We start from the raw sequence: 12,240 nt of genomic DNA, 5'->3' as shown, positions 1-12,240 counted from the left end.
TGCCAGGATTGCGGGAAGAAAGTGTCCATCGCTGATGTCCATCGTATCTGCCTGTGGTGCCTGTGTTCCGAACATCGGTCCGATGACTGCAGGTCCCATCAGGCCTTGACGGGAAAAGCTCTCTAGGAACGCTGTGGTAAATTGGCAGTGGGGAGGGAAACTGCAAAGTCTTCTTCGAAGAGGAATAAAAGACTCCGGGGAGTCCAGGAGGTCGTGCCGGCGTAAGTCGAAGTCTCGATCGAGGAGCTGGTTGAGAAAATTGAGATTTTGCTTTCGGCCAGAAGGCCAGCATTAAATACCTTGTACCGGTGTCGTTGGAATAAGTTCAGTAACTGGTGCAAGGATAAGAATGTGTATCCATTCCTATGTGGCACACCTAGGGTGCTTTCTTTCCTATTTCATTTAGTCAATCTGGGGCTTCAGATTGGTACAATAAAAGGATAGCTAGCTGTGCTTTCTATCTCCTCTGAAGTCTTCTTTCAAGATTCCATTGATTGTACCTTTTTTTTAAGGGTCTCACTAACGTGTACCCCAGTCCCATTCCATGTCCCTGTTTAGGATCTAAATTTGGTATTAAATTCCTTACATGCATTCTTTTCGACCCTTTGCATTCTTGTCCTCTAAGGCTCCTCACATTGAAAACAGTCCTACTAGTGGCTATTACATCAGCCCGCAGGGTGAGTGAGTTACAGCCTCTCATGTAAGCCTCTTGACACCATTTTCCATAAAGATAAAGTAATACAGTCAAACCTTCATTCCTACCCAAGGTAGTCTGACTTTCATTTGTCTCAGAAAATTACATTGCCATTACCTCATGCAAGTAAGGAGGAAGAAAGGCTTCACAGGCTGGACCCAAAAAGGGCAAAGTTTTGACGTAGTGATCAGCTTTTCATTGGTCATACCGGCCACAAATTGGGCCTGGCAGTAACAAAACAAACCTTATCGAGATGGATAATTTTGGCAATCTGAGAATGTTACAAATGGGCAGGTTGAAATGAGTACCCCCACCGCCAAAAGTATGACTTCTTTGGGAGTCTTTCTAAATATGAGTAATGTCATGACCCTTGCCCCTGGCCCTCACTGGCAAGTCAGCCTTCCAGTTAGGGCAAGGTCAAATGCCTTAAAACCTCATCAAAGACTCTCTTGCAGTCACAACCATCATGAAGACCAACATTATAATGAGGCTATTTACTTGGGATTATTTAACTTGGGAGGGGTGGTTCAGCCAACATGGAGGCACACACATAGCTCAGTTACAAGGAACTGAGCTATGCGGTCTAGTCTTTTGGGTGTGGCAGGCCTGGGACTACTTTACCTGGACTACTTTGGGTGTGGCAGGCCTGGGACTATTTTACCTGGACTACTTTACCTGAGTCTATTTAAACCGCACCCAAACAGCAGAACATGCTTTGCGTTATTCTGCTGTGGGCAGCGTAACGCTCAGTGTCATGTTCTTTGATGCCAAGGACCTGCAGAGAGAGAACGCTACGAAACTTGGAACAGGATCCTGTCTTCAATCCATCGCTGACTTCAGTTCCCCTCGCCTGAAGGTACGAACTCCATCATCCGGCACCGCATGCATCCTGGAACACCATAACCTGGAAAGAGGAGAAAGAAAGACAGCATTAGTAAGTGTTTACTCAAGTTTCCTCCGTAATGAAGAAAGCTACACAATTCTTACCTGGTTAGTCATCTCCTAGTCAGTATCATTGCTGAAACATTACAGCGCTCGGCGAGGAACATCGCAACCTGCAAGGAGAGAAAAGACAAAGGTTAGCAATATAAAAGGCATGCTGTCATGATCACTGCTTCCAAGGAGCTAGGACCAGCCCAACGTCCTTGGAAGCAGGCCCCTAACCTTCATCCTAGGCACCAGCCGGTCCCCACTGGGACCTTTTGGACCTTGTCCTGGCGCCGGTGGCACCAGGCTCATCAAAGTCACTGGTCCCGGCACTGGAAGCACCGGGCTCATAATTTGTATGAAGATGCTTATGTGGACTTACCTGCAGCAGACCATGCTGCTTACTTACCAGCCACATAGGAATCCTCTGTGAGCCGGGACTACTTTCTTACCTGGGTGGGGCAAGCTCCACTCCCTGGATACAACACTGGAACTCTTCTGGAACAGGAACTCTTTTCTTACCTAGGTGAGGCCGTGGAGGAAGACCCCTCATCACTCCAAGGCTATTTAAACCACACCCGATTGATGAAACGTGCTTCGCGTTATTCTGCATCTGCAGCAGAACGCTCACCGTGTCTGTTCCAGTTTTCTTCTTTCTGAACCTGCAAGAACAAACGCTTACCATTCCTGTATCCAGCCTTCAGTAGCACCTGCAAAGACAAGAAACAGGTTAGCACGGCAACTTTCACGCGCAGCGCTTTCCTCACCTGATCCATCGGCAGCTACCATTTCTTCACGCTGCTCCTCCGCCTGTGAAGACACGAGCATAGTTATTCCTGTGTGGAATTACTTACCGGCACTCTGGGAATTCCGGTTTTCTTAAACGCTGCAATCCTGCTCCTGAAAGACAAAAGAGGAGACATTAGACAGGTATTTTACTTACGCGCCATCGCGCCCGCCACAATAGGGCGCCTGCAAATACTCCGGCGTTTCCAGCGTCTCTTCAACACCCGAACTCACAACTGCAAGGGAAAAGAGACAGAGAGCATTTGAAAAGCAGGCAACCGGCATTTACTTACGCATTTCCAAGCGCGTCATTCCAAGACTCTGGCTCGAACTTCGGCTTTCTTCACACCATCTTCTACCTCAAGAGCCCTGCAAGACAAATAGAAAAAGCATTATACAGAGCCCTGTTTCACATTAACGTGCCCACGCACCTAAAGACTGTAAGGACTTAAAAGGTGTCCGGAAACTCACCGTTCGTGCAGTTAACGACGGTAGCAATCCTCTGATGTCAAGAGGCCTACGTTTCACCCAGTGAAGGAACTGGCAACGGCACCCTGCACCAGACGCAGATGGAGAGTCCAGCATTCACCTATCTAAGGTGAGCACGTTGACCTTGGGGCTCCACGGAAAAGCGAGGAAGGGAAAGTGAGGGAGATACCCGACAACCCCAGATCATTAACCCCATATTCTTTCACCTGCAGATATCTCACTCTTCGCGTTAGACACACAGTGCGAAGAGGCTCAGCCCCGGAAGCCAATCGAGTCCTGCATTTCACTTTTCGAGTCAGACACCATCCTGCCAAGACCGGCGCCTCCGTGGGAATTAGGTGAGCGTTACACATAACGGCGCCGCCATCGCGCATTACTCACCGGACAGCATCGCGCACACCGCGCTTTCGCCTACTGGCCCATGCTCATCTTCAAACTGCATGACGACCCCAAAATACCTTTCCATACCTAAAAGGAAAGAAGCAAGACATTATTATTCTAACTAAGAGGAACATAAGAACTGCATATAAAGACTGTAAAGCAGCAAACCTACGGAGTCACAGCAGGCCTGGATTCCCACGGGGGGGGCGGGGGCTTGCACCAGTGAAGTAACTTGGACGATGCTTGTCCCCCCACATCTACGTGCCCCTGCCACGAGGAGCAGGATGGAGAATCCACATTTTACAATATTAAGGTGAGGGGAGGAAAGAGTTGAGGCCAAGGGAGGTGGGAAAACAATCTGGTATTGAATCCAGCTCTCCTATATTGCAGACCCATCTTTAACCAGAGGCCTTACCAAGGGACCGGGTGAGGGTTCAATTGTGCAAATCATCCACCAGGGCTAGGTGGCGTCCTCGTGGATACCAGGTGAGCGTAACAGGAATACGTGGGAGGACACAATGTATTTGAAGAATAAGTTACTTACCCCGGGTAACGTTGTTTTGATTGGATGTTCCTCCTACGTTTTCATCGCACCACCAACCTACCTCACTCTAGAATTTGCATGCCTTTACACTTTACGCTCTTAGTCTGCTAATATCTACTATGGCTAGTAATTTCTCTAAGGAGAAGTTAAAAACAGAAACCAAGCGAATGGGCGCAAGCTACTTATCAAGCAAGTCATATTTACATCCTCCGAAGCCCTTGCCCAGCTCTCCAGTTCCTGCCACATCTCTCAAGCTTCTCTCCACGTCGGTAGCATCCTGAAAACACATGATCCTGGTGGAAACACATCAGACGGTGGGAACATAGCCTGCATCAGTGGATTGACTGCAGTGCACACTGCTCCGGAGGCCTCACTAAGGCCACAACCCTGTGCTCATTCATTACCTGCGACTGAATTTGCCCAAAAGATGGCTGCCACAGGTCTGCCTGACCGTCCACCTATGAACGAGCCATGCAATTGTCCTCAATGCTCCCTTAAGCCTTTGGATCATTGGGGACGGCCGGCTTCGCTTCCTGGTTCAAAAGGCCATACCACAAGGCTACTAAACATCTCTGTAGCTCTGCACTTAAACCTGCCATATAAGTGACCAGACGTCGGATCCACCCCCAAAATTTCAAGCACACCTACGAGACAGACTGCTACACGGTAAGGCACATCTGAGCACACATATCTATGTAACGCTACCAAGGCCCCTGCACGTTTCATTAACATTTTTGACTTTTTTGAGGCGCGCAATACACCTTTCCTCCCACCTTGCCAGACACTACCTGCACCAGATCTAAGTTGTCAGCATGAAACGCGCCTCCTGCTGCTTCTTCACCGAGGGCACTCCTGCCAAACAAAACTAAGGCCTCACATGACCTGCAACCCATCACCACTGCCACCCATTATAGAGCTTTCATACAACTAATCCAGAGAGCAACAACCTTGCCAAATGTTCTCTTAAACTGGCTCTGATCAATGCTCGCTCACTCAATGCCCACGCCGTAGATATCCATGACCACCTAACGGTTACCAACCATGATGACTTAGCTATCACAGAAACATGGCTACAGGCAGCCTCAGGCCCTGCTTTAGCATTGCCCATTCCCTCGACTCTACCATTTTTAGAAGTGATGGACCTTTGTTGGAGTTGGAACTGCCTACGTAGCAAAAATCACTTGTACATTAGGCAATTTAACACTTTACTCAACAAACCTTGCAACATCCTTTCACTAAAACTGGCACCCCCACAAAACTATCCACATAATCTACCGCTCTCCAGGCGCCATCAACACATTTGAAGACCTCCAGACATCAGGCTACAATTTAAAATTCGCCTCATGTAATCCTCTTAGGTGACTTTAACCTTGCACTCAATGACAATACTGACCTACCAGCTTCCTCTCTCGCCAACTCACTCTCTGCCTTAGGGTTTTGCCAAGAAATCAATAACCCGCCCCCCCTCACACCCCACACATCAAAGGACGAACGCTTGACTGGCTTTTTTAACCTCAACTGCAATATCTCCATTGATGCCAACACGACTTGTCGGTGATCGGACGGTCTCAGAATTACCTTCCCTATTACTTTGGCAAGACGCACTAAACCGTCCACCAAGCGACTACCACCCTCAGTGGCTCACAACTCAAACTTGCCAAAGAGACATTCTACAGTTCCTTGACCCACTCAAATTGGAATCCACCAACTCCTCCGACCCTCAAATCTTTGCTGAGCTCTCTGTTGCTGTCAACACATCACATTCTAGTCCAAAAGAAAGCTAAGCCACAATTCATGCTAATTCATGGTATTCCCAAGAGCTAGCCGACCATGGGACTAAAGAAAAACTGCCAAACCCCTCTACTGACGCCCGCAAACATGCATTCACTAGCCTGGCAAACAATACAAATAAGCTATCATCACAGCCAAAGCCACCACTTTCACTACCGGAATATCCAATGCCAACTCTGACACGCGAGAGCTATTCATTATCCTCAGACAGTTGGAATCTCCCACCCCCGCCCTAAGTCTCTGCCGAGAACAAAGACCTTGCATGGTGCACTAGCATACAAAACGCTATGCTACAAAAAATTAAGCTGCTTCAAAAAAAATTGCAATCAACCCTAAACTCACCCATCGGGACACCCCGCCAGCCACGTCAAATGCGACTCCTGACACCCCTCAGTTCAGATTCAACAAAATGTCCACCCTGGACACTACAGAACTTGTAAAGCCTTAAGCCATCAAGATGTAAATGAGTTGTCTGCCCAGCCCCACTCATTAAAGACTGTGCAGACACACTAGCCCCAATCGTCCACGCTTTCATCAATGCATCATTTGCTTCAGGCAAAGTCCCATCCCTGCTTCAAGGAGCTTGGGTCCTACTGCTACTGAAAAAACCCTCACTTGATCCTGCCATACCCAACAACTACAGACCAATCGCTACAGTACCATTCCTTCTGAAAATACTGGACAGAGCTGCTTACGTCCAGATCCAACGCCATCTATAATCAAACCATATCCTAGTTGCCCACCAGTCAGGGTTTCGCCATGGTACTGAATCGGCACTTCTCGCTCTTAAAATAAATTTAATTTAGATCAGAGACAAGGGCAAGCCTACCCTGCTGCTCCTCCTAGACTAATTTGCAGCTTATGACTTCATAGACCATAGTATACTATGCCACCATCACACCTCTGCAGCTGTCTTCTCTCCAGGAGCAGCAACCTGGATTACCTACTTCCTAGAAGGTAGTCATGAAAGTATTCTATGACCAAGCATGCGCTGCGCCTGCTCCCATTAACTGTGGAGTACCCCAAGGATCACGTCTCCCACATTGTACAATATTTTTACAAAGCCTCTTTTCGACATAGATGCACAGGGCATAGTTCACACCAACTACGCTGACACCCAAATCACCCCCCCCCCCCACCACCACCTCCCAATCAGGCAACTACACCCAGGACTCTGCCTTGCAAAACTCCACATATTCCACCGTCCAAGTATGGATGGTGACCCATGGCCTCTGCCTTAATGGCGAGAAGACGGAATTACCTAGTTGGGCCTCACGCTGTACTAAAAAAAACTTGACCCTGAGTATACATCCTTCAGCATCGGTACTAGGATCACTCATCTGCTGTGAAAACCTTAGGTGTCTATCTTGATGCCACCCTCTCCCGCAGAGTAAATGCCATTTCTAATGCTTGTTAATCTGCTTAGAATCACATGCTGTGCATAGTCTGACATCCAGTGGTCACCGCAGAGTATTGCATCTTGTCTTTCGTGAATTGAAAGGGGACATCGACATGGGTGTGCCTCTAACACTATCCGTGACGCGTAGTGTACCCAATATCCCTCACGTGTCGAAGTCCCTCAGATTGTTTTTTCCGCCCAGCATACTGGTCGCCTTATGCGGAGCTCTTCAAGACAAATTGCTTTTGTTCTCTTCGACCTTTAGTCATAATATGTATTATCGATATTAGCCTACAGTCCCTTCCATTGACGGCTGTTCCAGGTCTCTGCCGAAGACTGTCCACGGTTCTTTGATGGACGGGGTCCGTTTGGCGCTGCCGACCACGTGGCCGGGCCTTCTGGCTGGCCTACACTGGGAGAGTGAGGGTCAGGGTGGAAATTTCCCTTTCTGAGAATGCCTTTTCCTTTCCTCTCCCCTCTCATTGTTCCCTGGGTCTATTTGTCAGTTTATTTCCTCAGCTATGGAGAGGACTCAATTTTTAGGCGTTGTCCTGTTTGCAGGGCCAAATTCCCTTGGAAGGATAAAGTGTAACCGATGTTTACCCCTCAATCACGACGAGTCTGTCTGTGCGGCTTGCAAGCTCCTGCGCCCGAAAACTTTGAAGGAACAACGTGTTAATCGGTGGGCAGCCTATGGAATGTCGTAGGCGGAGTATGGTTCTCCCGCTGCCACAACCGCCGATTGTGACGATGGGTTGAGTGACGAACTAGCCTCCGATTCGGAGTCGATTGACCTCTCAGCGGAGCACTCTTGCTCTGCGTCGTCTGTCCCTGGCCGCGCTAGGGAAGACCTAGGTCCTGCTATGGTGAATGTACACTCCGGCGACATAGGCGCACATGTTCCCCACACTAAAGACACAACCCCAGGGACGTCTTCGACTAAACAGTCAAAGCGGTCCAAAGTGCCAATGGGGACACCTAAAGATTCGGCCCTGAACGCCGACAGTGCGGGTTGGCAGCCCTCCCCTCAACCGCAGGTGCGCCTTGCGACTGGGCCTACTAAATCAAAGGGCGCTGACCCAATAGCCACCATCCCGCTGAGACGCATTGGAAGAAGGCGTGCAACCAGAGGCCCGCACTTCAGAACTTCCCGATGATTAAGTGATTACCGAGAGCATCGCCAGGATCATTTCGGCTGATTCTCACAAAGGTCCAAGGATTCGTCGAAACCCAAGGATAGGCCGAATAATTTACCGTAACCTACGCAAAGTCCTACAGACAAACAAAAGGACACGTGTCAACCGTCGGAACGCCGAAGATATTTTTCAGAAGCTCCTGAAGGGATTTCTTCGGCGTTAAAGAAAAAATCTCGACGTTTGCAAATGGAGGATCCACTAGATCCACTCCTGGACCACTCTGGTTCATCTGTTTGTACCAGAGAAAAATGAAGGCTGTATGGACAGGCTAGAGATATTTGTGGAACTCTCTGAGAAGTCCACACCCAAGAGGTGTAGGGAGGAAAAAACCCTCTCCCTGTGGCTAAGCTGCAGAGGGTCTTTGACCCTACTCAAGATGAGGAGGAAGAGGAGGAATACATTCATGACCTCATTGAGGATGAGGAGGCTCAAAATGAAGATCCCTTTATTGACTCTGAGGAGGTCCATTTAGATCCCACTGAGGGTTGGTGGGGGGGGAGGCGGTAGACCCGGACTCCATTGATCCTTGCCCTTGGCAGTCACCTACTCCAACTCCGGAACCTGATGCCTTGTGCCTGGACTCGCCTCCAACCACCCCCACTATACAGGGCTCCCCGGTGGATGATCAAATGGCTTTCAAGGCCATATTGAGGAAAGCAGTGGAACACTTCAACATTGCTACTCGTAAAGCCGTTCCAGAGGCTGATTTTGTGGAGGACATTTTGAAAGAAAACCCTCCTGTCAGCCAAGCTATTTCTCTACTAAATTCAATTAAAAAGAGGTTGGTCCCTTCTATTAACACCTGCACTTGGGGTCATTCTACTCCAGATTCATTGGTTGTACGACTACCAGGAAAAGAGAAGGGGTTCCCCCGATCCACTGGGGGAGGCACCACCTTACAAGGAATGTAAGACTTTACGCTCTGGTGAAAAGGATCACTGCGGCGGCGGCTTACTCCACTCGCATCGCCATCAATACAACGTTGTTAGCCAACTATGCTGATCCACAATGGGCCAAGCTAGAGGAAGGCCTTCTAGAAGTCCGAGCCCGTCTGCACTCAATAATGACAGAGGGCAGACAAGTAACGGCCGGAAGGTCTTTGGCTCAAGGTAGTTTCCTGAAGTCACGCATGGCTAAGAAACTCTGGGTCCAAGCCAGAGACACAAGCTTCACTTATAAATAAACCAGTGGAGGATACTAATTTATTCCGAAAGCCAGTGGATGAAACCCTCGAAACTGCAAAAAAGGAGCATGACGCCCTTAAGACTCTGGATCAGATCACCCAGAGACCTTTGCAAAGAAGGGGGAGCGGGAATAGACGTTCCTTTCGTGGGCAACGATTCCCTCAAAATCAATACAGCTCGTGGAATAACTGGTCCTCTCCCCAAGGAACCAGCTACAACACCCCATACCCCGCAAGGGGGCAACAACGCGGTAAAGGAAGGGGCCGAAACTCTACCCCTCGAGGTTCCCCGGCCTGGGGCCAGAAATGACCCGCAGTTCCGGGTCCCCTCCCATGCATCCCTGGTCAGGGGCCTGCTAACCTTGTTTTTTTCGCGCATGGAAGGGAATAACTACAGACAGTGGTTGCTAAAGAACGTCGCCCATGGGTACTGGTATAGAATTCAGCCGGACCCCACAGTTCAGACTGCCACGAGCAAGACGCCTGACGCCAGGACATCTGCGAATCCTGCTACAAGAAGTCGAGGCCCTGCAGGAAAAGGGCGCCATATAGGCTGTACCTCTTCTACAGATAAAGGTATTTATTCAGTGTACGTACTTGTACCCAAAAAGCATCTCGCCATGCACCCTGAACTAGATAGGCTCCCAGCTAACACATTTGTGAAGCCCCAAAAGTTTTGTATGGTTACTCTGCAGGAGGTAATTCCCCTGTTCACACAGGGGATTACATGGCAACATTGGACATGAAAGATGCATTCTTTCATATGTCAATGTTTCCGGCGCACAGAGAATACCTCAGATTCATGATTCAAGACGAGCACCATCGGTTCAAATTAGTACCCTTCAGAATAGCTTCTGCACCAAGGGTATTAACAAAGGTACTGGCAGTAGCATACCTGCGAAGGCAATCCATCCCAGTTTATCCCTACCTTGATGACTGGCTCATAACAGGGGATTCCTACGAAACCTGCCTGTCAAATACCCAAAGACCTATAGATCTTTTATTCAGACTAGGATTCTCTATCAAGAAATAATCCAGCCTAGACCCCAGCCAGGTCAAACAGTTCCTAGGGGCTCTAATTCCAACAAAGGACTGCCAAGTCTTCCCCTCCCGCTGTTTCAAATCCCTCAATATGTAGCCAGTCAAGAGGTGACGGTACGGAAAGATATGCGACTGTTAGGAATGATGGCGCTATGCATTTGTTCCCTCATGCGCGCTCGCGTCCAATGCAGGAGTGGCTCAACAGCCAGTGGTGTCAGGCCAGCGGACAATGATACGATCTAGTGATTCTCGCCAGCCCTCATTCTCTCGCTACGGTGGTGGTCTAGGGAGAACCTCTTGGATTAATATTTCACCACCCCTGCAGTGGAGATCACTCTAACTACAGACACATCTCTCACATGGTCGGGAGCTCACCTGCTTCAACAGACGGCGCACAGAGTTTGGTCGTCAGACGTAGCATCCAACCACATACGCCTGTTTGAACTATTAGCAGTATTCAAAGCGCTGAAAGCTTTTCAGACACACCTGCAGGAAAAGACGGTCCTGATCCTCAGACAGCACCATGGCCATGTACTATCTGAACAAACAAGGTGGCACTCTCTCGCCACGGCTGTCCAAACTGTCCCAGAACATTTGTAATTGAGCTCTCAAACGCCTGTTCTTGTTGTCTAAACATGTTCCAGGGGAACTCAATCTTCGAAGGGATTGTGTCCTCCGACGTATTCCTTATCTTAGATAGAAATCCTTCAGCTTTGCTGGCCTCGGAAAATTTTTTCGCCAGAGGGCGCTGCGCGTCGATGATCGCCGAGTCGATGACCCTCGACGGCCTCCGTGCCGACGTCGACGTCATCCTGCCTATAAAGGCCGCGCGCAGCGTCCGTTGCTCAGTTCCGTTTTTCCGCGCTTCGTTGTGCCTCGGAACACCGTTGCTCAGTTCTCGATATAATATCTAACCTCGATATCGATGGCATCCTCCTCCGACCCGACGACCCCTCGGTCCGGTTTCAAAAAGTGCCGAGACTGCGGGAAGAAAATGTCGTTGACGGACCCTCACAGGGTCTGTTTGTGGTGTCTGGGAATCACGCACCAGAGTTCGGAGTGTGAGGAATGCCTTTCCATGACGGCGAAAGCCTTGAAGGAGCGTAGGGGGAAGCTCGAGAGAGGTAGGTCAACTTTAACTTCCTCGAAAGCTTCTTCGGTAGAGTCGAGACGTTCGTCTCCTCACCATAAAAAACACTCTCGTTCTAGATCACGAAGTGGCTCCCACCACTCGTCGACATCGAGACACTCGAAGAAGAGACGTAGGAGATCCCCTTCGTCATCTTCGTCGAGTTCTCCTGAGAGAGTTCATTGCCCCACAAAACGCAGCTCGCAAGCTGAGTGGGAGGAATTCAGGAAAAAGATGCTAAGCGTCTTCGAGAAAGCGGCCTCGTCCCCCTCGAAGACAGCTGAGGGTGATACCCCGGGTAAAAAACCCAAAAAATCTAAACGCCGCGAGTCGCAGTACCCGGCGGAAAAGTCAACCCGAAAGCGCCTCGAGCCATCGGGAGATAAAGCATCATCGACGCCATCGTCGAAAACTCCTTCGAAACAGAGGTCGGCGCCATCGACGCCGTTGTCGAAGGATTCATCGGCGCATCAGTCGATCGAGTCGACGCCGACGTCGACGCCGATATCGACGCCGGTGAAGGAAAGAACCACGGCTACTCCACAGCCAACGGTTAGACAAAAGACCTCCGACTCGACGCCGAGAACGTCGACGTCGTTCTCGAGCAGGACTCCGATCCTTTCGAGTTCCTCGAGGCCTAGTACACATTTCTCGACGCTTTTCACGGCGCCTTCGAGTAC

General features: G+C 49.5%; 1 protein-coding gene across 11 annotated transcripts in view; it reads left to right on the top strand.

Moving 5' to 3' along the window:
• Positions 1 to 12,240, top strand: part of EIF4G1 (eukaryotic translation initiation factor 4 gamma 1) — a 1,670,216-nt gene that overhangs the window by 515,155 nt on the left and 1,142,821 nt on the right. The gene's annotated exons all lie outside the window — the stretch shown is intronic.

This window comes from Ambystoma mexicanum, chromosome 10, assembly GCF_040938575.1.
Source record: "Ambystoma mexicanum isolate Mex_15411 chromosome 10, UKY_AmexF1_1, whole genome shotgun sequence".
NCBI classification, from domain to species: domain Eukaryota; kingdom Metazoa; phylum Chordata; class Amphibia; order Caudata; family Ambystomatidae; genus Ambystoma; species Ambystoma mexicanum.
The sequence above is the reverse complement of the archived record's forward strand: the minus strand, read 5'-3'. Positions and strand labels throughout refer to the sequence as shown.